Genomic DNA, 26,670 nt, shown 5'->3' with positions numbered 1-26,670 from the left:
CATTTCTGACCATAGACCCCCAGAAGCACTGGCAAAGGGAAAAGGTCTGGTATTAAGCTGATAATGTATGCAAACACAGGCATGCACAAAGGAACTCAGGCTGTTTGTGCTGAATCTTTGTGCAACCGGTGTATTTCTGTGCTTGTTATGTCTACCTGTATGTGGCGGTGTCAACTTTGTTTCTATAGCTCTTACTGCCTGGATGGAGCCTTTTTCAGTGAACTCAATGACTGAAGGAAAAGAAGGCAGATGGTTGTAAATCCTTTTCTGTGGTCTGGTTCAGCAGGAGGTTAGTGGCCAGTATTCATGGTGGATGTTCTCATTTAAAGTCAATAACAAAGGGGGGAGAGAGTGATTTGAAAAATGGATTTGTTCTCCCTAGTCAAGTATGTATAAACTTTACGGGATGCGGCGTGCTGCGACCTACGATTACGCGGGAGCACTTATAAACGACTATGTGTGGTGTGTGTGAGGGTTTGTGTTTTATATACGTGAGTGGTAAGGTTATCAGCGAGTGAAGTTAAAAAGTGCCTGGCTCGTGGGGTGCACACAAAAAAACTTTAATGGGTCCCCGGGCTGGCGCTATTAAAAGGGTGAAAGAATTGGAGGTATGGTATACAGGACAATGTGCATTACCTCCTGTGTGTGTGTCAACATGTTTCAGAGTCGGAACTCCTTCTTCAGGACTGGGGTACACAAATCCCCACCTTACTCACGTTTCTCTACTTTCGAAATGTGTTATTTATAAAAAGTGAGATATGGTGCAGGTTATGCAATTATACCTACAAAACTTTTTTCAATTCGTCGCTAAATAGCTGACTGTTATGTATTGATTCCACTGCCTCATGAGCCTTAGGAATTGTAGGGGTTTCTCGTGCTGGTTCGCTACGAGGTCTGCGAGAGAATGCCTCCTGACTGCCCCATACGCGGCTCCGTTGAGAGTGCTCTCATTTGCCTTTGATGTCCCATGGATCAAGATACTATTTCATTTCAATTCAATAACTAAATGACTCCCTTGACTCTGTAAGGGTAAGACAGATATATTTTAACCAGAATCGGTGCAGGATTTAGATGAAGGTGTTTTTGGATAAAACAGCTAAATGCACTTAGAGACTCATGTCACCCCACAGAGGTGCTCTTATGACTCCATGTGCAGAAAGTGTCACCAGGGACGGACAGTGACTTTATGCAGGCAAAGTGTCCGATGAATGGTGCTGAAAAGTTCCTCACCATACACACAATGTGGTCTTCTAACTTAAAGATTTCATCTTTTATTAACTTCAAATGTAGCACTTTCACCCTGTGGTGGGGTGAACCAATCACTCACCAAGATCAGGATCTCAGTCTGTGCAGCTAGTCATGAAAGAGCTCTTACAAGTCACCAGTTCCTGCTGATCCACGTCTGTCTAAACCGAGCCACTTTTGTGTCACATCATCTCAGCACATTGGACAGGGTTGGTTTATTCATACTTGTGACTTTGAGAATGTATTCTGCGTGCCTGAAGATATGTGCTTATCTTTGCATTATTAGAAATGTAAATTTATGCTTAGAAACTGATTCGATTAGAGAGTTGCCTAAAACTCAACTGGGGGCTGATTACATATGGAAATTAGTTCCCCGGAGGCCTGGGAGGGGCAGAAGCCAGGCCTTATATAGTGGGTGTCTGGTAGGCAAGTGCAAGGAGAGACTGAAGAGGGGACATCTGCGGGTGAGTACTGTGCATGGATGCTAGCACTCATTTTTGTGAACTAACATAGTCTGAGAGAAGGAGTGTATAGAATAGGTGCTGCTCCCTTTTGTTATGGTGTTGGTGAATTCTTGTCACTCTGCCTATACTGGGGCACAAACAAATCAGGCACATCACATAGATGCATTTCACACACATTCACATAAGCCTAACTCGCATACATGCAGACATACATAACACTCATGCAGATACACATGCAAATACACATCTGAAAACCCCCACACAGACATGTCAAATATAAACCGAATTACAGAGATACAAGAGTGAGCGCACACACGTGCACACACTCATACACACCCACACATACACACAAGCAAAGATATTAGGAGAATGATTAAACCCTCGTTTTCACTCCTGTCAGGAAGGCACAAAACGATTTGTAGCATGTGGCAATGCATTTACTAATGAGTGAGTGTCTGCACAACTGTGTATATTCTATGGTAGTAATCACTGAGCACTGATAAGTCTGAGCCAATCAATACATTGCTTGTCTTAAGATCTTGTGAACACTCACAAACTGGTGAGGTTGTGGACATTCACAAATTACTCCCATTCTCATCCTGGAAGGGGTCAGAGAATTGCTCCAGCAAAGGGTTGGAGGAAATTCTTATCAAGGCTTGCAAAGGCAATAGAGTGTCATCAAACCCCTGTTAGGGACGTAGGGAAAGGGATTTATCCAAGGAGAAAATGCTTTTCCAGTGAATATAAAGGAAACATTTAACAAGCTTTGGAAACCCCAATAGATTTAGATTTAAAGTGCTAACAGCTGCGAACAGAATTTGTCATGCCAGTGTTTGCATGTGTTGGTGCATTAAAGCCAGGTAGACAGTGAGCCACAGATATTATGACATTTACTTTGTTGTTCACATTGACATTAGTGCATGTTGTGATACACTTTCTCAAACTAACAACCACTTGATGATACAAAGTAATACACTGAACAACACAATACACTGTAATTGTTAAGCACTAAGTGGCATCCTCACGCGTGACACAGAGTGACACTAACATACACTGCAACACCAATAAATGATGTTAATAATAATAATGATGATGCTGCTGATGGATACAAAGTTGGCACAAAAGAACAAGTGTGAGAGGGACCAGGGATCTCCACATCTCACGCTTGGTGCAGATAGAGAGAAGGACAGAACAATGCCTGTGGGGGACAGGTGACTGGGAGGGTGGGAGCTTTCATTGTGTGCGTGTGTGCATACAAGTGAACAAGGAAGTCGGTGCATGCCCAGTTTTGTGACAGTGAAGGGTCAAACCAGTGTCAATGGATGTGTGTTTGTGGTTGACTGCAGGTGACTGTAAAGACTGTGACTGAGTGCGGAAAAGTGTGGGTGCGACAAGTGTGAGAGTCTTTCAAGTGTTAGTGTGTAATACAGTGCTGAGAGTTCATATGTGGGAATTGGGTGATTGTTTGATTTGTGGATTATGTTTGTGAATCGTGAGGTGTGCATAAGTAACTGAATAGGGCACTGAGTGTGTCAGTAAATGTATAGATGAGTGTGCACTGAGCGAGTGACTGTGGGATTCGTGAATGCCTTCGAGAAGGTGTAAGCAAACCCTTCTGCGGGTGAGTGAGTGACAGTGTTAATTTTAATGATATCTTATGTCTTTTATGGTTTTATCTGTAAATTCGAATACAAAATGTGATTGAGTAATTGATACTTCATTGCATCCAATTGTGCGCCTGTGAAAGTGAGTTAGTTGGTCATATTTGGGCACAATGGAAGCTCTGGATCACCTGTTTACCTAACTGGGAAAACCCTTTGCTGTCGCCCATCAAAATGATACCCCGGTGTGAAGTGGATTAAGTGAAGCGCTGAAGTTCAGGAGTACGACTTCCAGCAAGATGCTCAGTGGCACTGGCATTGCAAGGATCCCATGGGCCGCAACGCAATGGGCAATCTCTGACTTGATTTTAATCCCACCACCCTCACTTACTCGCGCTATTGCGCTTTTAAAAGCACTTTTCCCCTTACCTCGTCTCAGGGGCCCTGCCCTCGACCCCTTGTCCCGCGCGGCCGATTTGGACGCTGCTGCGGCCCCGCAATCAATTTCCTGCCGCCTCCAGCGGACGCTCTCCCGGACACGCCCACTCATTGGCCACGCCCTCTTTTCCGGGTACTTAGGAGCTGACTACAAGCTCGCAGCTCATTGGATCCCTCCCTGCCTACCGCGGGAGCACTTAGCTTGCCTCTGACTTGATTTTAATCCCACCACCCTCACTTACTCGCGCTATTGCGCTTTTAAAAGCACTTTTCCCCTTACCTCGTCTCAGGGGCCCTGCCCTCGACCCCTTGTCCCGCGCGGCCGATTTGGACGCTGCTGCGGCCCCGCAATCAATTTCCTGCCGCCTCCAGCGGACGCTCTCCCGGACACGCCCACTCATTGGCCACGCCCTCTTTTCCGGGTACTTAGGAGCTGACTACAAGCTCGCAGCTCATTGGATCCCTCCCTGCCTACCGCGGGAGCACTTAGCTTGCCTCTGACTTGATTTTAATCCCACCACCCTCACTTACTCGCGCTATTGCGCTTTTAAAAGCACTTTTCCCCTTACCTCGTCTCAGGGGCCCTGCCCTCGACCCCTTGTCCCGCGCGGCCGATTTGGACGCTGCTGCGGCCCCGCAATCAATTTCCTGCCGCCTCCAGCGGACGCTCTCCCGGACACGCCCACTCATTGGCCACGCCCTCTTTTCCGGGTACTTAGGAGCTGACTACAAGCTCGCAGCTCATTGGATCCCTCCCTGCCTACCGCGGGAGCACTTAGCTTGCCTCTGACTTGATTTTAATCCCACCACCCTCACTTACTCGCGCTATTGCGCTTTTAAAAGCACTTTTCCCCTTACCTCGTCTCAGGGGCCCTGCCCTCGACCCCTTGTCCCGCGCGGCCGATTTGGACGCTGCTGCGGCCCCGCAATCAATTTCCTGCCGCCTCCAGCGGACGCTCTCCCGGACACGCCCACTCATTGGCCACGCCCTCTTTTCCGGGTACTTAGGAGCTGACTACAAGCTCGCAGCTCATTGGATCCCTCCCTGCCTACCGCGGGAGCACTTAGCTTGCCTCTGACTTGATTTTAATCCCACCACCCTCACTTACTCGCGCTATTGCGCTTTTAAAAGCACTTTTCCCCTTACCTCGTCTCAGGGGCCCTGCCCTCGACCCCTTGTCCCGCGCGGCCGATTTGGATGCTGCTGCGGCCCCGCAATCAATTTCCTGCCGCCTCCAGCGGACGCTCTCCCGGACACGCCCACTCATTGGCCATGCCCTCTTTTCCGGGTACTTAGGAGCTGACTACAAGCTCGCAGCTCATTGGATCCCTCCCTGCCTACCGCGGGAGCACTTAGCTTGCCTCTGACTTGATTTTAATCCCACCACCCTCACTTACTCGCGCTATTGCGCTTTTAAAAGCACTTTTCCCCTTACCTCGTCTCAGGGGCCCTGCCCTCGACCCCTTGTCCCGCGCGGCCGATTTGGACGCTGCTGCGGCCCCGCAATCAATTTCCTGCCGCCTCCAGCGGACGCTCTCCCGGACACGCCCACTCATTGGCCACGCCCTCTTTTCCGGGTACTTAGGAGCTGACTACAAGCTCGCAGCTCATTGGATCCCTCCCTGCCTACCGCGGGAGCACTTAGCTTGCCTCTGACTTGATTTTAATCCCACCACCCTCACTTACTCGCGCTATTGCGCTTTTAAAAGCACTTTTCCCCTTACCTCGTCTCAGGGGCCCTGCCCTCGACCCCTTGTCCCGCGCGGCCGATTTGGACGCTGCTGCGGCCCCGCAATCAATTTCCTGCCGCCTCCAGCGGACGCTCTCCCGGACACGCCCACTCATTGGCCACGCCCTCTTTTCCGGGTACTTAGGAGCTGACTACAAGCTCGCAGCTCATTGGATCCCTCCCTGCCTACCGCGGGAGCACTTAGCTTGCCTCTGACTTGATTTTAATCCCACCACCCTCACTTACTCGCGCTATTGCGCTTTTAAAAGCACTTTTCCCCTTACCTCGTCTCAGGGGCCCTGCCCTCGACCCCTTGTCCCGCGCGGCGATTTGGACGCTGCTGCGGCCCCGCAATCAATTTCCTGCCGCCTCCAGCGGACGCTCTCCCGGACACGCCCACTCATTGGCCACGCCCTCTTTTCCGGGTACTTAGGAGCTGACTACAAGCTCGCAGCTCATTGGATCCCTCCCTGCCTACCGCGGGAGCACTTAGCTTGCCTCTGACTTGATTTTAATCCCACCACCCTCACTTACTCGCGCTATTGCGCTTTTAAAAGCACTTTTCCCCTTACCTCGTCTCAGGGGCCCTGCCCTCGACCCCTTGTCCCGCGCGGCCGATTTGGACGCTGCTGCGGCCCCGCAATCAATTTCCTGCCGCCTCCAGCGGACGCTCTCCCGGACACGCCCACTCATTGGCCACGCCCTTCGGCAGCACTAGAAATCATGTGCTTCTACCGTTCGCGCAGCGGACGGGCGCAGCGGGCGCGCCGTTTGCGCGCCGAAGGCGCGCCTAAGGCAAGCCCGTCTGCGCCCGTCCGCGACGGGCCGGGACCAGGGGCCACAGACCCTGCCCGTCCTCTGGTATATTCTTCATCACAACTCTCCTCTATCCCTGCTGCTATCTCTCTTCCTCCTTCTGTAGCCTTACACTTATCTTCCCACGACATCTACGTCTCCCCTCCTTCTGGGTCGTCTCCGTCCTTATCCCCTTCTTTAATCTCCACCGTGTCACCTCCTATGCCCTCCCCTGCTCGAGCTTTCCTCGGTTCCCCCGCTGCATCTGCTATTCTTCTTAACACGCGCTCTGCTGTTAAAAACCAAGTCGCTCTTTTCAATCTGTTGGACACTGACCCTCCGGATTTTCTTTTTCTCACTGAAACTTGGTTTTCCTCTCACTCACTCCCAGACCTTCTTGCTATTCTCCCCGCCTCTCACTATGCCCTCCGCGCTGACCGCCCTGATGGCAGAGCTGGGGGCGGCGTGGCGATGATAGTTCGCCGCACCCTGCAGTTCCAACTTCTTTCACACCCCGATATCGCTGGTGTTGAGTTTCTGGTGGCCCGCTCCCTTAATCTTCCGGTACCCCTTACGGTGATCCTCCTCTATCGCCCTCCTCACAACATGCCCTCCTTCGTATCTTCTCTCCAGGATCTCCTGGCCACCCTGGCTGTAAATAATTCCTCATTAATTCTGCTTGGAGATTTTAATTTTTGGCCGGGTGACCCGCGGGAGGATTCCGCCTCCAAGGATTTCTCTGTCACTCTTCGCTGCCTCAATTTCTCATCCCACGTCTCGACTCCTACCCACACCCATGGGCACATCCTCGACCAGATCTGGTCTTTACGTTGCAACCCCACAGTCTCCTCAATTCGCCCTTGTGTTTGGTCTGATCACTCTTTGATCTCTTTTTCCATCCCCTTGGTTCAACCTGAGAAAGCTCCTCTGCCCAAAAACATCTGGGCTCGGAGCTGGAATAAGGTTGATCTTAATGATCTCTCTTGTTCCCTGTCTCTATCGGCCCCTACCCTGACCGACCTTTCTGTGGAAAATCAGGCGGCTGCTATCCGCACCTGGCTTTCCTCGGCTTGCGACCAGGCCGCCCCTCTCAAAAAGATCAGAGCGGCCCGCCTTCACGACGCCCATAAGTGGTTCTCCAGCGACCTCAGATCCCTGAAACTAGAGCTCAGGCAGTCTGAACGTCGCTGGCGTCGTGACTACTGTCCCACTCTTCGCTTGAACTATAAGGCTCTTCTTCTTAAATATAAGTCAGCCATCCTAGCCGCCAAGTCGAAGTACTTTTCGGACCGCGTCGCCCTCTCGGCAAATAAATCTCGCGAGATTTTCACACTGGTCCGCAGCCTTGCCACTTCTGACCGTGCTGGTCTCTCTCCTGCCCCCTCTCAATCTCTTTGTCATTCCTTGAATGACTTTTTCATCAATAAAATCATCAACATTAAGGCCAACATTCCCGTCGTGCCCTATCCCGACGTGCCGGATCACTCCCTTCCCTCCCCTTCTGTCTTGGATCACTTTAAGCCTATCACACCAGAGCTCTTTCTTGACCTTCTGGTTAAGGTCAAGTCTGGCTCGCCGGCGGACTGTGCTCCTGCCCGCATTCTCAGAACACTCTACACCAGCTGTCCCACCCCCCCTCTTACCTTGCTTAACTCCTGTCTGGCTTTGGGTTCTGTCCCTTCTTCTTTTAAGTCGGCCATCGTGTTTCCTATCCTGAAGAAAGCCGGCCTGGACCCTTCCCTTCCATCGAACTTCAGGCCGATCTCTCTCCTTCCCTACCTAGGGAAAATACTTGAGAGCCATGTGACTTCTTGTCTCTCCTCCTACATAGAGGAGAATAACATCCTGGCCTCTCACCAGGCTGGCTTTCGACCCGGCCACTCAACCGAGGCCGTGGTCCTGGCGGTCCTGGATGAATTGAAGGGCAAGGCCGACAGTAATCTTCCCCAGGCCTTAGTCCTGCTGGATCTGTCCGCTGCGTTTGACACGGTCGATCATGCCATCCTTCTTGACCGTGTCAGCGCAGCGGGCATACAGGGCTCTGCCCTCTCCTGGATCTCCTCTTTCCTTCAGGGACGGTCACAGGCTGTTCATCTTTCTCACTTTTCGGCGCCCTCCCTTCCCGTCACTTGTGGTGTTCCTCAAGGTTCTTCTCTGTCTCCTCTTCTTTTTAATCTCTACATCCGCCCTCTCATTTCCTCGCTTCTTGAGCTGGGGGTCTCGGTGTACAATTACGCGGACGACCTCCAGCTCGTCTTTGACCTCTCTTCCCCCCCTCACTCCCTTTCCAAGCTCAGCTCTACCCTTGTCTTTATTTCTCAGTGGATGAGCTTCAACCATCTGAAGCTCAACCCTGACAAGACTGAGCTTGTTCTCACGGGTGGTTCTTCTAATCCCTGGTCTTCAGCCCACTGGCCCCTTTCCTTTGGCTCCCCTCCTTCTCCTGTTTCCGCTGTCCGGACCTTGGGCATCAAGATCAGCAATGATCTTTCCATGCACGCACACATCAGTTCTGTTGTATCCTCTTGTTTTCTTTCCCTCCGCCTCATTCGCAAAATCTCCCGTTTTTTTTCTGCTGATGCCCTCAAACTCATCATCACTGCCCTCATCACTTCCCGCCTGGATTATGGCAATGGCCTGTATGTCGGCATCCCAGCTTATGAGACTCGCCGTCTCCAGGCCATCCAGAGCCAGGCGGCCCGTTTGGTCCTTCGTCTTCCTAAGTTCTCCCACATCACCCCTGCCCTTAAAACCCTCCACTGGCTCCCCGTTCATTTCAGGTCCCACTTCAAACTCGCCTGCTTGGCCTTTCGGGCTCATGCCCGGTCTGCCCCTCACTTCATTAACTCTCTGATTTCTTCTCACGCTCCCACCCGCACCCTTCGGTCCTCATCCCTTTCTCTTCTTCACGTCCCCCGCTTCCGTAAATCCTGCACAGGTGGCACACGCTTCTCTGTGCGGGCTCCTCAGATTTGGAACTCTCTCCCTCTCTCTATCCGCTCTATTCCTATCTTCTCCCATTTTCGCAAAGCCCTTAAAACTTTCTTCTTTCTCCAGGCCTTTCCTGAATAAACCCTTCTCTCTCGTGCACTCTGGTTAGACATCGAGGTGATCCCCAGCGCCAGGAAGCCGCTTGGCCGCAGCGCGCTTTAGAAGTCCCTTTTTCATTTCATTTCATTTCATTTCATTTCATTTCATTTCATTTCAGTGCCCCAATCTCTGAGTGTTGTAATACAGCTATTAGTTGGGGTGAGTTGAATTGGGACCTAGTGCCACTGCACCTGCTGCACCTCTGCTTGTACACCCCTGCCTAGAGGTGGGTGGGTGGTGAAGATGAACAAATTAGTGCAACACCTCCCATGTTTCAGCAGGATTCACACAGACTAAAGGCGTGCTGACCTTTTGCATCATTTTGTGTTATAGGACAGACCGACAAGCAGGAAACGCCGAGAAAGAGAGCTACACTGAAGGTAAATATATTTTACACATGCTCACATTTAGAGACGTAATGCCTGTTTTTTGGTGCTATTCCATTAAATAAAAAAATTGAAACATTTATTGCTTTTCCTGTTCATTTGCAAGCCCAGGGCATACATTGTTTTTTCTCGAAGACAGAAACAACAATAAGTATTAAAATACCACTTTTCATACATTTAAAAGGAACCCTCATTACCTCCTCTTCCCTGTCACATTCCTTACTTACATGAGTAATATTCCAGCTTTTACTGCCACTTGTTCACCCAATCCTAAGGCTTGTTACACTTCCCATAACCCCTCCTATAATGCCCTCTCTGCTGCACTTCCAGTGTCTTTTTGTGCCATTCCATGAACTTTCACTGGGGATGCTGGAGCCTCCTTTTACAGTAGACAGAGTGAGCGACAACTCGTTCTCTTAAGGTAAGGAACTTTAGTCATCATATCAGCTGGAGCTGGCTATTAGTGTCTCTTCACTCTAACTTTGAACATGTGGCCCTGAAAGGTGCTCGGTTCCATTTTATTTCTATCCGATGTAATTGTAATTGTATTTATATAGTGCCTACTGCCCCTGGCAAGGCGTTGAAGCGCCTTTCGACGAGTCGCACTCTACTCTGGAACCCAAAAGGATCAGTGTGCTGCAGGGGCTCATTTCTCCGCCCTTGATGCACTGGCCCACTTGCTCTGTATGTTAATATGCGTGTGGTGCACCGGCCTTTGGGCCATATTATCAAGCTTGGGCGATAAAATTATCGCCGCTTTATCGGTGGAAAACTGCCGCTAAAGTGAGGATAATGGGCTTGATAATAGGCTCTATGGAATTCCAATCGAAGCTCATGTTAGATGTCCTTCACATATAACATGAGCTTTGATTGGAATTCCATAGAGCATATTATCAGGCCCATTATCGCCACTTTAGCGGCAGTTTTCTACCGATAAAGCAGCGATAATTTTATCGCCCAGGCTTGATAATATGGCCCTTTGTTCTATAGCCTCGTTCAATGCACCAGTCTGCTCTTGTATCAGCCACAGGCGGTTGCCCCCTCTTGTTCTATTAGCCTTGGACAGCAGGGGCTGAACCTGGGGCGTAGACCCGCTCTCTTTACCCTCATGCAGCTGCTCTCACCTACTTCCAGTCTCGACCTTGAGGTATACAGGCTGGGAGGGGCGTTTGATTTATAGGAGCAGGATGTCTGGGTCACACTTTACATTTTATGTTTTTTTTGTATAAAATTAATTAGACCTTATGTTGACTTCCTTGGAGCTCCCTTTAAAATGAAAAAAAGACTGGAGTTTGTTGAAAAGGTTACATGGCCCTTGTGGGCATGTTACTACTCGCTCATGGTTTAGGACCTCTGCATTATATAACGGGGATTGGATCTTGGCTTCTTTTTTCCCTGCTTGAGTACATCAGCCGGCAGTGTGGCTTCATGGAGTTGTACATAGACGATGTAGGTCCCCTTTTTTCTGTGAGTGGAAGCTACAATCATGGTCAGGTCATTAGTTGATTCATTAGTAGTTAAACTGGATCTACACAATAGCACACTACTATGTGTGATACTGTATATACCCCCCACAACGATGCCTGACTTTCCCAAAGTTTTAGCTAGCAATATTGCATCCCTGACTACAGATTACAATAAAATTCTGGTTGTAGGAGATCTGAACTATTGGGCTAAAGAAACTGATGAGGGAACACTGTCTAAGGAACTCAGCGAGTCCCTCACTAGCCTCAACCTTACTCAACATATTTATTCCCCTACGCATATCAGAGGCCATACCCTTGACCAAGTATGGTCCACCAATGTTATTTTGAATGACTTGGGTATTCAACTATGCATATGGTCAGATCATTGCATTATTAGTTTTAAACTGAAAAATTTGTCACTGTTGAAACACACACAGCACTTAAGAAGTACCTTTAGAAATTGGTACCGAGTTGACCTGAAAGCGGTCCTAGATACTCTTTCCCATAAGCAGCCTGCCCCCAAAGGAGATTTGGATAACTGGGAAAGAGAGATCATTGATTGGCAAAGGAAGGCATTTAATATTCACGCCCCTCTTCAGATTAAAAACTCCCGCCTTAGGCAACATGAAGCATCAAAATGGTTCACAAAGGAGCTGAAAACCCTAAAACTCCATTTACACCAAGCCGAACGAAAGTGGCGAAAACAGTACTCTGCTCAGGCTAAGATGAAATATACTATAAAATGACATGCGTACAAAGCAGCCATTGTTTGGGACAGGCTTCCCCTCTCTATATTAATTGACTCATCAGATTTGCCTTAGGAGAGAAAACAATTGAATACATCTAAGGACAGTCTACATCAGAGGAGATGTGAAGTCACAGGTAGATTACCTGAGCAGGGTATTTCTGTGTTCCCAGGACTTTGTATTGAGCCAGTTTTTCAAGAAATCTGTCACAGTTTGGAGGTTCCTCATGTTGGTATCTTTGCAAATTAGCATTATAGTCAACTCCAGGAGTTTCTCTTGTGGTTTCAGGATCCTCAGGCAGTGGGGGTGGATGCTATTTTCAGCCCATGGTCCAACAGCTTTATTTATGGTTTTCCCTCAATTTCTTTGATGCCCAGGATCCAGACAAGATTACAGAGGAAGTTGGCAGAGGGGGTGATTGTCCTCACATACTGGAAGAGTAAACAATGGTTCCCATTAATTGTTCACCTTGTGGTGGAGAAGAGGTGGATCCGCCTGCTATCTTTCTCACCCAGGAGCTAGATATCTTCCTTTTCCCATGGAGACACTGACCCCACTTAGACTGCTGCTCTGAAATACTTTCAAAATCTTTGCAAGTCTCTATGAGGGTACCAACACCCAAGCCTTTAATCACTAATGTTCTTCTTTAATTCTTAGTGTACTTCTAGAAATGTCTCGCCAATCGTAGCCTCAGCTCCTAAGATACTGCAGTCTTAGCAGGATGGCTTTGAGAATAAATTAGGTTTAGCCACCCTCAAATCTCAATGAGTAGCTATTAGATATTTTAGAAGTCCCTGACGCAAACTATCTGCTATTGATAGTATAGATTCAAAACTGATTAAGGAATTAAGCACCAGATGTGTTAACATTGGTAATAGTTATACCCTAACTGCAATTTTCTGCTAATCGCAAAGAGGACATTTCAATTCCTAATGTATGAATCTTTTATTTTTAAAATAGATATTCCTAGTGGGTCCCAAATCAATCTCCCCTATGGATATTACTGAGGAAGGTATCAAACCCATTAGGAATGTTAGCCATCCCAGGGATGGTGGCATGTTGGGTTCAGCAGACCAACATGTCTGTGAATGCGTTTAAATAAACAAATCTTTGTTGTTCTGTTGAAGTGCAGCCTGTTTTCCCTTAAAGGCAAATAGGATGCTTTGAAAAAGTGAATCAATCAGGTTTGTAGCTGTTATCATTGGCTTGTCACTATCACCAACTGAGGCCTCCTGTGCTGTGCATATGCTTTCCCAGAAGGCAAATTTCCAGGCATACAGTCATACAGTTATATAGTAGAAAAAATTACAGTTGGCAAAGCAAAATACAATTTCTCCTATGAGGCCCTAGCAAGGATTCTGACAGTACAAATCTACTATACCCACGGTGTGCACCAACACTCTTTCCTACTGTGGTAATCTGTGAGAATCCATGTAACAAAATGCCTATCTGTAGGTTTTAATTCAGAGTAATAGCAATCCACCTTTAAATGCTATTGAGGTTAGCGCATGTTTTTCAAACTCAGTATGTTAGGCTTACTAACTCTTTTAATAAACAATCAGACATTTAGCCTTTTTCATTGACTTTTCACCATAACTAGCTCAAGCCCTTTGTACTGAGTATAAGCTTTCTAAAAAGACTACCCTCTGGCATACAATCTTAAAAATCGAAATGTATACAAAAATAGAGTTGGCAAAGCAAAATATTCTCTCACCTAAGAAAGCAAGGACTAGCAAGGATCATTTTAGTGTATATATTCTATCCACACTAGGGTAATCTGTGAAATTATGTGTATCAAAATACCTGCCTGCAGGCTATAGCACAGAGTGATAATATTCCATCCTCAAAAGCGTATTGTCTTCAGTCATGGTTTTCAAAATAAATGGGTCAGGCCTATTGCTGTGTCATAAAGTGTCATCATAAACAGATCAAACCTATGAAATCTGGCATGAAATTCCCCATTACTGATGAAGGCTTTTCCCTTTAACATTAGCTTTACACTATGCCCAACATCGGTGCACATAAACTAGCAACCATCATGCATACAGATATACAACTATAAATATGTAGACTAATACAGCATGTAAAAACAACAGGGTCTAACAAGAATCAGAGTTGGTGGCTAAAACCAATACCATTGCCTACTACGGTAATCTGTGAGATAACATATACCAAAATACTTATTTATAGGCTGTGCCACTACGCGCTAAAAACCAACTGTTAAAGGCTGATTGATTTTAACACATGCTTTTCACAAAAGCTAGACCAACTGCCTATGTTACAAAGTTTCCTAATAAGCAAACAAGAGCTATGGCATTGGACATAACTGGATGCACACGAGGGGTGGAGAGGAAGCGACCACGATAAAGATGAAAACAAGCAGTAACACACTGATATGTTTAGAAAAACTGCCCTCACTCACACACAAATGTGTGTGACATGCTTCATCATCGGGTCTGCTTACAATACACCCTGGCGTAGCCACACACAGGGCAGAGCATAGGGAGGGAGAACATAAAACACAAAGAAAAAAACAAATTTGGAAGTGACAGACAGTGTTCACAACAGAAAGTGTTAGCCCAGGACTGGGTACAATGGTAGAACAAAGTGCAGTCAAAGTAGTGAAGTTAAAACTGGCTCATGGATACCTATCATACCTTTATTAGTAGGCTCCAAGGTCAGGATTAACAATGAATGATGGTGGTGTTAAGGGAGGAAGTTAGGATCCTATAACACCCCTCCTTGAACTGCTGGAGTCAACATGTTTCGACCTAATAGTAGCCACATTCAACAGGTCACGTCAGTCTTCTTCAGGATGTTTTACCGCCCCAGTCCCTAAAAACCCCCTTACCTTAATCAGGCATTAAGATAGGTCATAGGTGATCAAATCGATCTCGCCCATGTGGAGGGAATTCCGCCAACACAGAATGTATATATATTGCGGAAAAATAAACATATTTCTAGAAACGTGATTCCAACCAATATCATAGCAGTATTACAATATTGAATCAACGTACCTTACAGTCACATGTTGTATCCTTCCATAGAAACACATAGTAATATCCCCAAAAGCATCCAATTAATAAATCAGTATGCCCCCTATTTTCCAATATATAAAATTAGATGTGTTTAAGTTCTCACTACTGTTAGAGCACAACTTAAGCTGGCATAGATGGCATCGGTATTACAAGATATTCATAATATCAATACAAATCCTGAACTAATGCCTAGGTCATGCATCACCTAGCATCAAAAACAACTCACCAGGTTTATTGGAAGACTAAGCTCGCAATGGCGTAAGGACGGAGGAGCTCCAAGGAACACATCCTGTGTTCAAATGCACAAAATGAGGAGCAGGGAGAGAGAGGAGAGGACGTGTAAGAATACATACACACAGCGAGTGTGACTGCGCGTGTATCTCTTCTCACGAGTACCATAATTACTAATTCTACAAATTCAGTTTTCTGTTACCAATGTTTCTGGATTCCAAAAAGCAGTGCATCTGTACCTGTTCTTATGAGTACGATTACTGATGCAGATTTTCTAATTCTGATGAATTGAGACAATGCCTTGATGCATGTTGTATGTCTGTGATTGCCATGGAGAGTAAAATGGAGTCTATGAAAAGTTGCATTAAAAGGAAACCTTCAATTTTGTCGCTGCATTATAGGCAGACTCTGTGTAAGCACACATACTTTCACTTATACATGCACACAGGTAAAGATCCACATACACAAGCACTACACAGAAAAAAAAACAGACTCATACAGCAAACAGTCTAACAAATTCACACGCCACACAGGGCATAACAGGATTCAAACTTTGACAGTGGAAGGCTAACACTTGAACTAGGGGGGCCAGCAATATGCCCATATTCAGAATCCTTCTGAGACCCAGTCAAATTTACTCATGGAGTACAATGTTGAATCTACATTTTTGGAAAAATAGTGAATTCTCAATCACATATGGCAACTTACAGCAGTCTCAATGGAATAGATATTTTAGCAAAGAAGCTTGGGAAAGTCAGAAACCTGAGAGTGGATGATTGTTACCCTAGAGTAAAGAGCTGCAATCTTCTTTATTTTGTGATCATGTCATTGGAGGGTCACATGCACTCGAAATCAAAAAAGCAAAACAAATGAATGTGTAATGTAACTGCTGCTGATTGAAAGTTCTCCAATACCTTTGGCTCAAGTTTGTAATATGTATGTAAAAAGAAAATCAAAAAACTGCAGATGAGATGTGGAGGAAATTAGAAAAAGGGGAAAAAAGACATCTGCATTGACAAATCTTCAAATTTTTGGGAGATCGATGAACAAAACAAGCATAAACTTTAGCCATCCTTGTATTTATATGTTGGTAGGAGAAATCAAGGAATGTAGAAATATCTTGAAGCCTACAGTTGTAGTCCAGAATATATAGCATAGAATATCAAATGGCCTCAATATAATAAGAAAATAATGAAAATGTAATTAATGAGTATATAATATCAAGAGGCTGCAATATCATGACCAAAATATCAAAGCCCAAAATATTGAGAAGATAAGGGCATATAGCTAACTTTAGATTTATTTATAAATATCGAGAACTAAAATATTGATATTTTGGTCCTAGATATCTTGATCACACATTCTATACTTAATTTTCTGGATCTGCACCCATGTTTACCATGCAACAAAGTGGGTGGTTCAGATCCCACTTTGATAAACAAGTGTTCTTTCCAGGCTGTACTCCAGACCAGACGTTTTGCAGATTGATATCTAACAGCAGCGTTGTCTCCATCCTGGGGCGCCTACAACAGATGCACAAAGAGGTGTACCATTTCTGGACCTCAATGTCATCGGCCAAGCTAAAGCATTAACCAGGGAAAGACAACGGGGTGGGCTTAATATAGAGACTACCTTACCTTTCACCAGTCTTCAGTTGCACCCTTCACACCTGCAATCCATCAATTGGCAGTACTCAGAAGGCAAATCAGCAGCAGCATCTTGCTATCTAAAAAGTCTCATGGAATATATAAAGGACCACTGTCTCCACACCCCTCACTTCACTGTCCGGGTCTTCCAACTCCAGCTGCTGGTATATAAGATATATACGTTGACTGTCTGGGAGCACAGTTGCCACCTTCCATTTTGTGCAAGGACATGTCAGGGATATTTAAAAGGCTTCCACTAATCTCCACTACTCTAGTTCACTCATACACAAAATGCATGTGCTACAATAGTATCACACACCAACAAGCTGGGTGTTAGTGCAAGTACTTTGAATGTTTTTGTTGAATCTGTGTCTTCATACTCATATTTACTCACCCTAAGAAAACAATCACTGGGGGGGATGTATGGATGAGAATACAGGATAGAATGAAAGGGGGGCAATAACCAAGGCAAAATAGGGAACAGAATGGTGACTAGTTAGGTTAGGAAGGTAGTGAAAGAGTTAAGTTGAGAGAGATTCAAAATCATGACAGGAGAAGAAAAATAGGCACAGAAGAGAAGGGAATGTTGGGTGAAGAAATAGGGTTGATGTGAAAAGACCTCTGTGAGATGTGAGATTGCATGCGGAACACTGGCAACATAGAGGGACCAATTCACAAAGTAAAACTTAGACCTGAAGTCTAAATGTAGGCCTGAATTATAAGGGCCATATTCACAAAACTTAAACTTAGGTTTAAATTTGCCTTTGTGAATGGACCCTTATACTTCAACTCTAATCTTAGACTTCAGGGCTAAACTTAAACTTCAGGTCTAAGTTTACCTTAGTGAATTGGGCCATAGTCTTTTTCAGATTTTAGAGTGATATTGTAGATACTGTGGCTGTAAGGTGAAGGGAGACATCCCTACCACTTGGAAGATACAGAGTCCCAAAGCCACCAGTTATCGATTGTCTATGGAGTTTAACCAGGAGTGGCTTAGTTGCGAAAAATTGAAAGGTGCAGCTTCCCTGAAACAATTAATGATTGTCTATTGGGTATATTGAGGTGCATCATAGGCGTATCCAACAGAAAGTAGTGTCTTTAATGAGGTTTATAAGGGTCCAACCAGTAAGATGCAAAAGCACAACCTCCTAAGAGGAACAGGTTTCTAGACCCACCAGTTAATAAAGGTCTCCTAGGTCCATCTATGAACAGAGCATCTCCCTACAACAGATAATTGAGTGTTATAGACACAATCAGACACCCAGACAAGGTAGTACATAGGAAAGTACAAATGGAAAGTATCAATATCCAAGGAGTGGATTATGGGTTATCATCAGGTGAGTGTTCTTCAGGGTCAGAGACCCTGGTCGAGTGCCAAATAATGTATCTGTTTGCTTCCATCTCCATAGCGAACAGTGGAGATTATGCAAGTGTGAGTTTGGGAAGATGAGGTGGAAGGCTCCAAAGTGTAGCTTAGTCATCTGGCCTCAGTGCAGGATTAATCTAATAGGCTGAGAATCAGCACTCACCCTGGCTGAGAACCCTCAAACCTAAATTACACATAGATATTGGCAATGTGAAATAGTTCTCGATCACAGTATAAGACCGACATTGGTTTTATGCGCAAATTACTAGAGCATTAAATCTGTGAATGGTAAAAAAAACCTTGGCTACCATCTTTGACAATTATCACATGTTTAAAGTAAGTTTAGCAATTCAGTAGACTATGGGCCAAATATACGACCACTATTTAGGGCATGGCCATGTACAAACCTCATTTTGTGAATCAGTACATTTTATTGATTTACAAAATGAGGTTTGAGACTTGCTATTAGGAAGGGTCATGCCAAGGGCATCCCTTACTAATAGCAAATCGCATTTGTATGTATGGATGTTTTGTGACCGCAATTACTGGCTCAAAACACTCACAATAATACCACTCACTTCAAGTAGGTGGCAATCCATTTGCAAACGGGAAGGGGTCCCCAGGAAACCCCTTCCCCTTTGTAAATCGGTCAAAAAAATATTTTTGAAGGGCAGGTAGTGGTCCCAGGGACCACCGACTGCCCTTAAAACATGAAACTGAAAAGTTTCACTTTTCTTTTTTTTTTAAATGCATCCTGTTTTCCTTTAAGGAAAATGGGCTGCATATAAACAACTACTGCTTTATTTAAAAGCAGTCACAGACATGGTGGTCTGGTGATCCCAGCAAGCCGCCATCCCTGTGAGTGCTAGCCATTCCTAATGGGGTCACAAATTACGCATGCCTCAGTCATATTAATGAGGCATGCAATTTGAAGACACTTTTGTACATCCCAATTTGCGAGTCACAAATTGGTGCATCGTACTTCTGGCCCTAGGTCTATTGGGGTAAATAATAAAGTGTGTGGATAAAAACACTGTAGGAACATTCAGTTATACGTGAGCTACCACTCACTTGAAAGCTTGGACACCTTAGTTGATAGTGCACAGTGGGTCTTCTCCCAAAAATCCAAAAGTGGAAGCTATTTTTGGATATATTAAATGTTAATAAAGGAATACTTTCTGCTGTTGCAGATCTACATTCGATGATTTGGGTTTAACTGCGGTTAAATTTCAAGAATGAGCTTTTGGAAATTTCCCAGTGATCTTGTCCAATCCTATCACTTTCTTATACTATTTCTTAAGGGCACTTTGTAACCTACACTTTTAACAAACCCCGAGCCAACTGGTTTACCTGAAACAACTTTATATGTGAGGGCTTTACATCATTAGGAAATTAATCTCTTAGTCTGAAAATACATGTTCTAATGCTCCCGGAGTTAATGCAATGGGCCTATGCAAAAGGCCTACTACCCTTCTATCAAACAGGCTTTCGTGAAGGAGGGTCAATGGTAGAAAGTGTAGTTGTCCTCTCATACCTTGCCCATGAAGCCACGACCCACAATTCCCTGCTGCTGTTTGTTTGTTTAATCAACAACTCAGTAGCATTCAACAGAGTTGCCCAAAACATCTTATGGCATGAGTTAGTGGATTGGAAGATGCATCCAAATTGTTACTAGCAATCATGTCCTTTTACCCCAGGACCTGGGTATGAGTTAAGCTCATGAGGGAGTTGGCCATGGCGAAGATTGACACTAACCGAGGTCTGAAACAGAGCTTTGTGCTGGCACCACTGCTATTCAATCTTTACACCGCAAATCTAGGCCCAGCCTTAGCAGAAGCCAACCTAGTCATCCCTAAAATTGGAGACTGGAGACTTCCACTCATACAATATGCAGACGATCTAGTACTGTTCAACCATGCAAAATCTGGTCTGCAAAAAGCCCTCAATACCCTGAACATATACAATCTCAGGAATGAGCTTGTGGCTAATGGGAGTTAAATAAAAGTAGACATTTTCTGGAGATATCCTAAGAAGAGGCTTACCAGTTGGGGCCACTGAGGTTGGACTGTGTTCAACATTATGTCTATCTGGAAGCACGACTATGTGAAACTGGCTGACTGACTTTGCAGCTAAACAAAATAAAAAGCAAAGCAATATTGGCAACATATGCCTTGTGCATATTAAACTCAATATTTGACAGCCCCACAACTACTGCCATTCGGAGGATGGTTTGTGCCAAACTTCTCCCTGCCCTCAACTATGCTCAGCAAACATTTCCCGGCATGATGGGCACTGCCCTAGAAAAGATCCAGTGCAAAGTCTACAAGAAGATATTCCACTTTCCATCTCACACAAGGAATACCTTTGGCTGGTGCAACAAAACCAGGAAAGCTAGGCAATTCTTGCTAAATACTATTTTCAGGCAACAGCTGCCCCCAACAACACCATGAAGGCCATAATAAAAATAATTTTTACATCTACAAACTAGCCCAGGGCCAATAATCTGGTGGTAGCTAAAGAATATCTACAACTTGCAGGGGAGGACTGGGACAACAATTTGATTATTTATTCTTGCATTAAAACCGCAATAAAAAACAAATGTGACATTGTTTATTAGAAGTGGACATAGAAGACCTCCCTACCCGGGCTTTTCATGGCGCCACAACTGCACAGCTCAGCCAAGTCCCATCTCCATCAAGCAGTATAAAAGCACATTTTAAAACTTATACTTTTTGCTACATTAGTCCTGCTTCCAATCAGAGATTTGAACCCAACTTGGAAATCCATTGATAATATCAACAGTTGTAGACAATGTAACTCCAGAAGAGAATCCTTGACACACATAATCCCCTGCAGTCCGGCATTGCAACATCCCCGCTGACTCCTACTGAGGCCTACCTACAGCGTGGGATTCCGTCGGCCAAAGAGGTCATCCCTCTTTTGTGCAGCATGGAGTCAGTGGCAGACAAGGCCAAGTTTGGGAAATTCGTAATCCAAGACCGAAACTTGTTAAAGAACATGAATAGTCTACAGCCTTCACACTTTGGGGTTCATCTCCCACTGTTGGTAACATTACATTAAATGGGCTTTGTATTGAAGTAACAAGCATTGAGTGACCCTGTCGCTGGGTCTTACAAACTACGGAACTTTGTATCTGAATACCATAGACCTCAATTTGTACATACAACTAGAACCTAATCTGCTGTGGTCCCCTATCAGCCATCATGACCGGCTTGATCTTGAGATGTCGCCCCCACAAGAATACTTATGAGGCTGGCTGCACTTTGGAAGTCACACTATCCTAGGCACATAACATCTTAACTGTAAGGCCCGTTGTTGCAACAAATCTTGATCAATTCTGCTGCCTCGGACAACAAATTGGAGACCGTTGGTACATTCTGTATGGACCTGTCACCACGTAATTGCCATTTTATCAAACATACATTTTAATGCACTGCACTTTGGCTCTATGGGTTGTGTCACCATGCCCAGTAGGATCATGAGCAATAATCTCCTAGGCACGTGTAGCCTCTGTATACGACCCTTCATAAAGCCATCCACACTTTACAAAATGAACTTTAAAAGACACCACACTTTGCATTCATGGTTTGTGTCATCAAGCTCAGTATGACCTTGAGTCGTACTCTCCTAGGCACATAAGCACCTTATTTATGAAGTCTTGAAAATTGTTGACACTGTATCATTTCCATATATAACCTTATAATTTGTTTTCTGCACATAAAAATACACAAATTCCTTCAGGCAGTGTTCTTTGGACTTTAGCTTTAGGGGTTGTGTCATTATGCCTAGTAAAATACCGAGAAATCTGTGCCTTATAAAACACAGACCTTGTGCAGTTCCTGCATATGATTCTTCATTATGTTATCTGCACTTCACATTTAGGCTTGTTATTTTGCACCTTAGCTCTATACTTTAGCTGTACACTACCAGTCAGTACACTTTACACATTAACGTCCCGAGTCCTGTGGAATTTCATTATTACTACCTTCCGCACCATCATGACCCGCTGCATATATATCATTAGCATGCACTATCAAAATGTAATGATTTTAAGGAAAAAGGGGAAGCAGTTGTGATCAGAATTTTCTAATGCACTGCATTAAAGTTTTGTTTTAATCATATAGTGCTGTAAAATATGTTCTCATATAAGAAAGTTATGTTATTTTAGGAGTGTTTATTGTCGTGTTCTCTCACACTGTGGTATTTGTGTTTTATGTAACTTATAAGTTAACTAAGTAATCGTACAATAGATTGAACATTGGCATCAAAATATACCTTATTTCCTTTTTAAAAAGAGGAGACAGTGCTGTGAGTTTTCACACAATCACGTATGATGTTTCTCCACTGACCAGCTGTTGTTTTGTATCACAGGGTCAGCTACAGAAAACACATTGGAAACTTCATAGCTGATCGCCATGAACACCATCACTGTCTATGAAAATGGCCAGTTCAAGGGGCTCAGTAGAACATTTACAGCAGATGTTGTGAATCTGGTATTGGAGAACTTCGGAGACTGCATCTCATCTGTGAAGGTGGTGGGGCAGCCATGGCTAATGTACGAGCATCCCAACTACCAAGGAGGGTTCATTCTCCTAGAGGAGGGAGAACATCCTTCGCTTGACATGAATGACAAGGCATCTTCTCTGAGGCTGATCACTGATGACCTGACCAATCCAAAGATCACAGTCTATGAGCATCCCAATGCCGCTGGTAGTCAAACAGTTCTGACTCAAGAGACCAATCTAATGTTTGGAAACATGAATGATAAGATATCCTCCCACAGAGTCCAGAGTGGAGCTTGGCTTCTGTACGAGCATCCAAATAGAGGGGGGAGGTATTTTGTAGCCAGGACTGGTGAATATCTGGCAAACTACTGTGATATTGGTTTCAACGATCAAGTATCCCATGTGTATCCTTTGTGCCGTGGGAAAGCCTCTGTGACCGCCACACTTCTGTGGGGCAAGAAAAAGATAGAGAGTGAAAAGAACATTCAGGCAGATCAGTATTTTTACGTCAACAACACAGACAGTGAGCAGGAGTTCACTGCTGCTTCTTGCAAAGAGTATGAGAAATATGTCTCCCATAGCTTTGAATTCAGCAATGAGTCTTCAATCAGGGTGGGTGCTGAATTTAGCTTGGGAGGAGTGGCCAATATTTCAGCAGAGGCGTCCAACACCTTCTCAGTAAAGAAAGATGAGGTTGAGGCAGTCACCACGAGGAAGAAGGCAGAGTTAAGTGTGCCGATGAAGGTACCACCACGCTCAAAAATAACAGTCAGTTTCATGAGCAAGGAGGTTACCATCTCAGTTCCAGTGGAGCTGAAAATTTTCCAGGGGAGTAAGACGGTGACTGAATATGGCACATACCGCTGTGAGTCTGGCACAGATATCTACATAGATGTGGAATCTGAAACCATTAGTAAACAGTAGTACCTGCCACACCTTCTTCTTGTTAGGGGCTATACCTCAACATTGATTTGCTATTTGTGCTTTTTTTTAAACTGAGAAATATTTAAAGGATTCTTTTAGGGCTTTCATTTTCACACACCATATTTCACAAAACATCATTAGATCGCAGGCAGTCGTCCTAGGACCCAACTAATGCTCAATGACATAAAAAAAGGTTCACAATGAATGCTGACCCCTTACAAGAATATCAACCAATGGCATATATGAACTGGGTCATTGGTTGTCATTGCTGCATAGCAGTAAGACTGTATCCCCGAGTCAGAAAGACAAGGCTATACTCTAACCTCTCAACGGCAGTCACTGGGGTACTGATGTATGGCTGGTTGTTTTATACCTTAAGGCTGTGCCGTGATTGGCCAGTGTGCATTTATGATGCACTTCAAGCTGACTGCACACTTGAGGTGCTTTGCGGCAGTGATTCGCTTGTGCCTGCAGGTGTGCCATACCTTGCTACTGATGTCTACTGCTGCATCAATGTCTGTCTGCTCTCAGCAGAAACTCTGCTAGGACAATTGTCTGCCCATTTTGTTTCATTGCAGCAACAATGGATATGTTGTACAGCACATAGCATTACTCCATGCTATATATATATTTATATATATATCCCCTAAGCATCTCTGCTTGAAAAATCTCTTGCTGAAAACTTGTGCAAATCAGACTAATTCATACCCTAGAACCCAATTGTCAGAGCTGCACATGTAATCATCTGCTGTCCACATAACAGGAGTTAAATCCATACTCTGACTGTGTGTTACTGTTCTCTGTAGTCGAACATCTGTCCCAAATGCTTTAGTTGATGTACTATATATTAGATTACTGGTGCCCTGCTCAATGTTTTTGTATCAGCCAAATACTGGAAGCAAGAGCATAAGTCCCTGGGTGAGTAGGACCATCTCTATGGTTTTCAATATCAGAAAAGCACACTTGAAGAATTTTAGACCAATTCACAAAGAAGGACCTAAAGCTGTACTCGTAGATTTACACATACATTAAATTGTAGATTTACAGCTTTCTTGAAAGCTTACATTTTTTCCAGGAATATGCATGGTCCCGGTATAGAATTTCCAATCATTGGATGGTCATGTGACATTCACAGATATATCCCACTCCTCTGCAGTGTTACCCATAGCAGCGCACTCTACACAGAGAGAATAGAAGTCCCTGTGCAAATACATATTTTTGATTTTGTTTTCATCCTTGGAAACCTACAATCCCAGCACATTTCCAGATGATAATTCCTCTTCTTACATGGCTGATCTACAACTCTGTCCAGACAAGAAAGAGGAAGAAGAAGAACTTGTGAATGCCCATAAACATCACTAACCCTGCCTGGAATGCCCACTTCCTACCCTTGATTGGAATGTGTAGCTGCAGAGCACGCCAATAGGCTAATGCCTTCCTGGAATGATTTTATGAGTTCCCGGCAGGTGCAACTGAAGTACATTAATATATGTCAATATTCATCCAATCAATGAGACAGTGGCATAACAAGGTCACCGTAGGGCTCAAATGCAAGCATCAAAAATGACCCCTTTTGTGGAAAAAAACCCAGTGATATTTCTGGTGCAGAATGCCCTGCTGGATCCTAGCTCCAGGTGCAATTGCACCTGCTGCTCCGTTGGTAGCTGCATCCCTGAATGGAGGAATATTTAAGTGCAGCCGTACTGGATTACTCGACTTTAGATTGTTTGCCATTTTTTTCTCATTATATTATATTTTAGCTGGTTTAAGTAGAATATATGTGTACTTCTTTTAAATCTAAACAAATAACACCCCATGAAATGAAATAGACAAAGTACATTTTTGTACATTTGTGTGAAATAAGGGTTACTTTCTGTTGTGGATTTTTCTCCTATATGGGAATCTAGTCAATGATCAATGTATTCATTTCCTGTATGATTATATCTGTTTCTGGTTGAGAACGAATAAATCACAATTTTCAACAGTTCAAGAGTGCAGTTGTGCGATCACTATTTTAAATTGGAAAACTTCATTGTCACCATCACAGCACTGAAATACTGGTTGTTTACCAAAGTGCCTGGGTAGCAAAAATGACTTCAGTTACTTTGACCTCTCTCCTCATGATAGCAGAGGAAATTACCACACATGAACTTTGACTCTGATGGCATCACAAGAAGTTGCTCCACTCAACCTTTGGGCCTGATGATAATACAGGAAGTGACATCACTCAACATCAACAAAACGTACAATAATAACATGGTAACAATAATTATACTAAAACAGATAAAAGGTTACTCATACTACCGGCCATAAATTAACTATGGTCCTGCCATGGTAAGTAAAAGCTGCAAATATAATAGACTAAGGGCAAGCAAATCGTAGCAGAACAGTCATTTTCTTCTAAAATGTGGTCCTCATATTCCGAAGTACAGACTCAAATGCTCCATCTCACTTCAATCCTTATATTCCAAGACATTGCCTCAACTGCCCAGTTATTGCTCCAGAAGAGTATTTTTGTTGGATCTGCCCTCCCTCTGATCCAGTCTGGACACTGACTGCATGGGTGCAGCTCCTGGGTATAAATGTATCTGCCACAAGGTGTGGCTGCCCAGCTCACACCAGGTGCCAGATCATCTGCATCTTTTTGTAACTACCAGTGGATGACAGGATACCACAGTGTCTAGTCTTGTAACAGCAGGCTTAATTTAGTGACTGAATTGTTATGCGTTAATACAAACCCAAGGTATCCAGGTGTTTATAATAGTTTGGATCTACAGTCACAACATCTGTTTGGAATGTACAGTTCACCCTCCACAATCTGAACTGCTTCCAGTGAATTGTTTAATCACGTTGGCCCATATGATTGAGACGATGCGCCTTCACTCTAGAAACTGCTACTATGAATAGAAGCATTGTTCATTTGTATGAATTAAAACTTTGTACAGTTGTAGATGAAAATATTGCTTACAGAAACATTG

The 26,670-nt window shown here is 44.5% G+C and overlaps 1 pseudogene across 1 annotated transcript; it reads left to right on the top strand.

Moving 5' to 3' along the window:
- Window positions 1-1,688: 1,688 nt before the first annotated feature.
- Window positions 1,689-25,682, top strand: LOC144768039 (epidermal differentiation-specific protein pseudogene; annotated as a pseudogene). The gene is made up of 3 exons (XR_013598429.1): window positions 1,689-1,709; window positions 9,697-9,743; window positions 22,635-25,682. The product of XR_013598429.1 is annotated as an epidermal differentiation-specific protein pseudogene (transcript).
- The last annotated feature ends 988 nt before the right edge of the window (window positions 25,683-26,670 follow it).

Source organism: Lissotriton helveticus, chromosome 7 (genome assembly GCF_964261635.1).
Source record: "Lissotriton helveticus chromosome 7, aLisHel1.1, whole genome shotgun sequence".
Taxonomy (NCBI): domain Eukaryota; kingdom Metazoa; phylum Chordata; class Amphibia; order Caudata; family Salamandridae; genus Lissotriton; species Lissotriton helveticus.
Note: the sequence above shows the minus strand (reverse complement) of the source record. Positions and strands in the feature narration are given on the sequence as shown.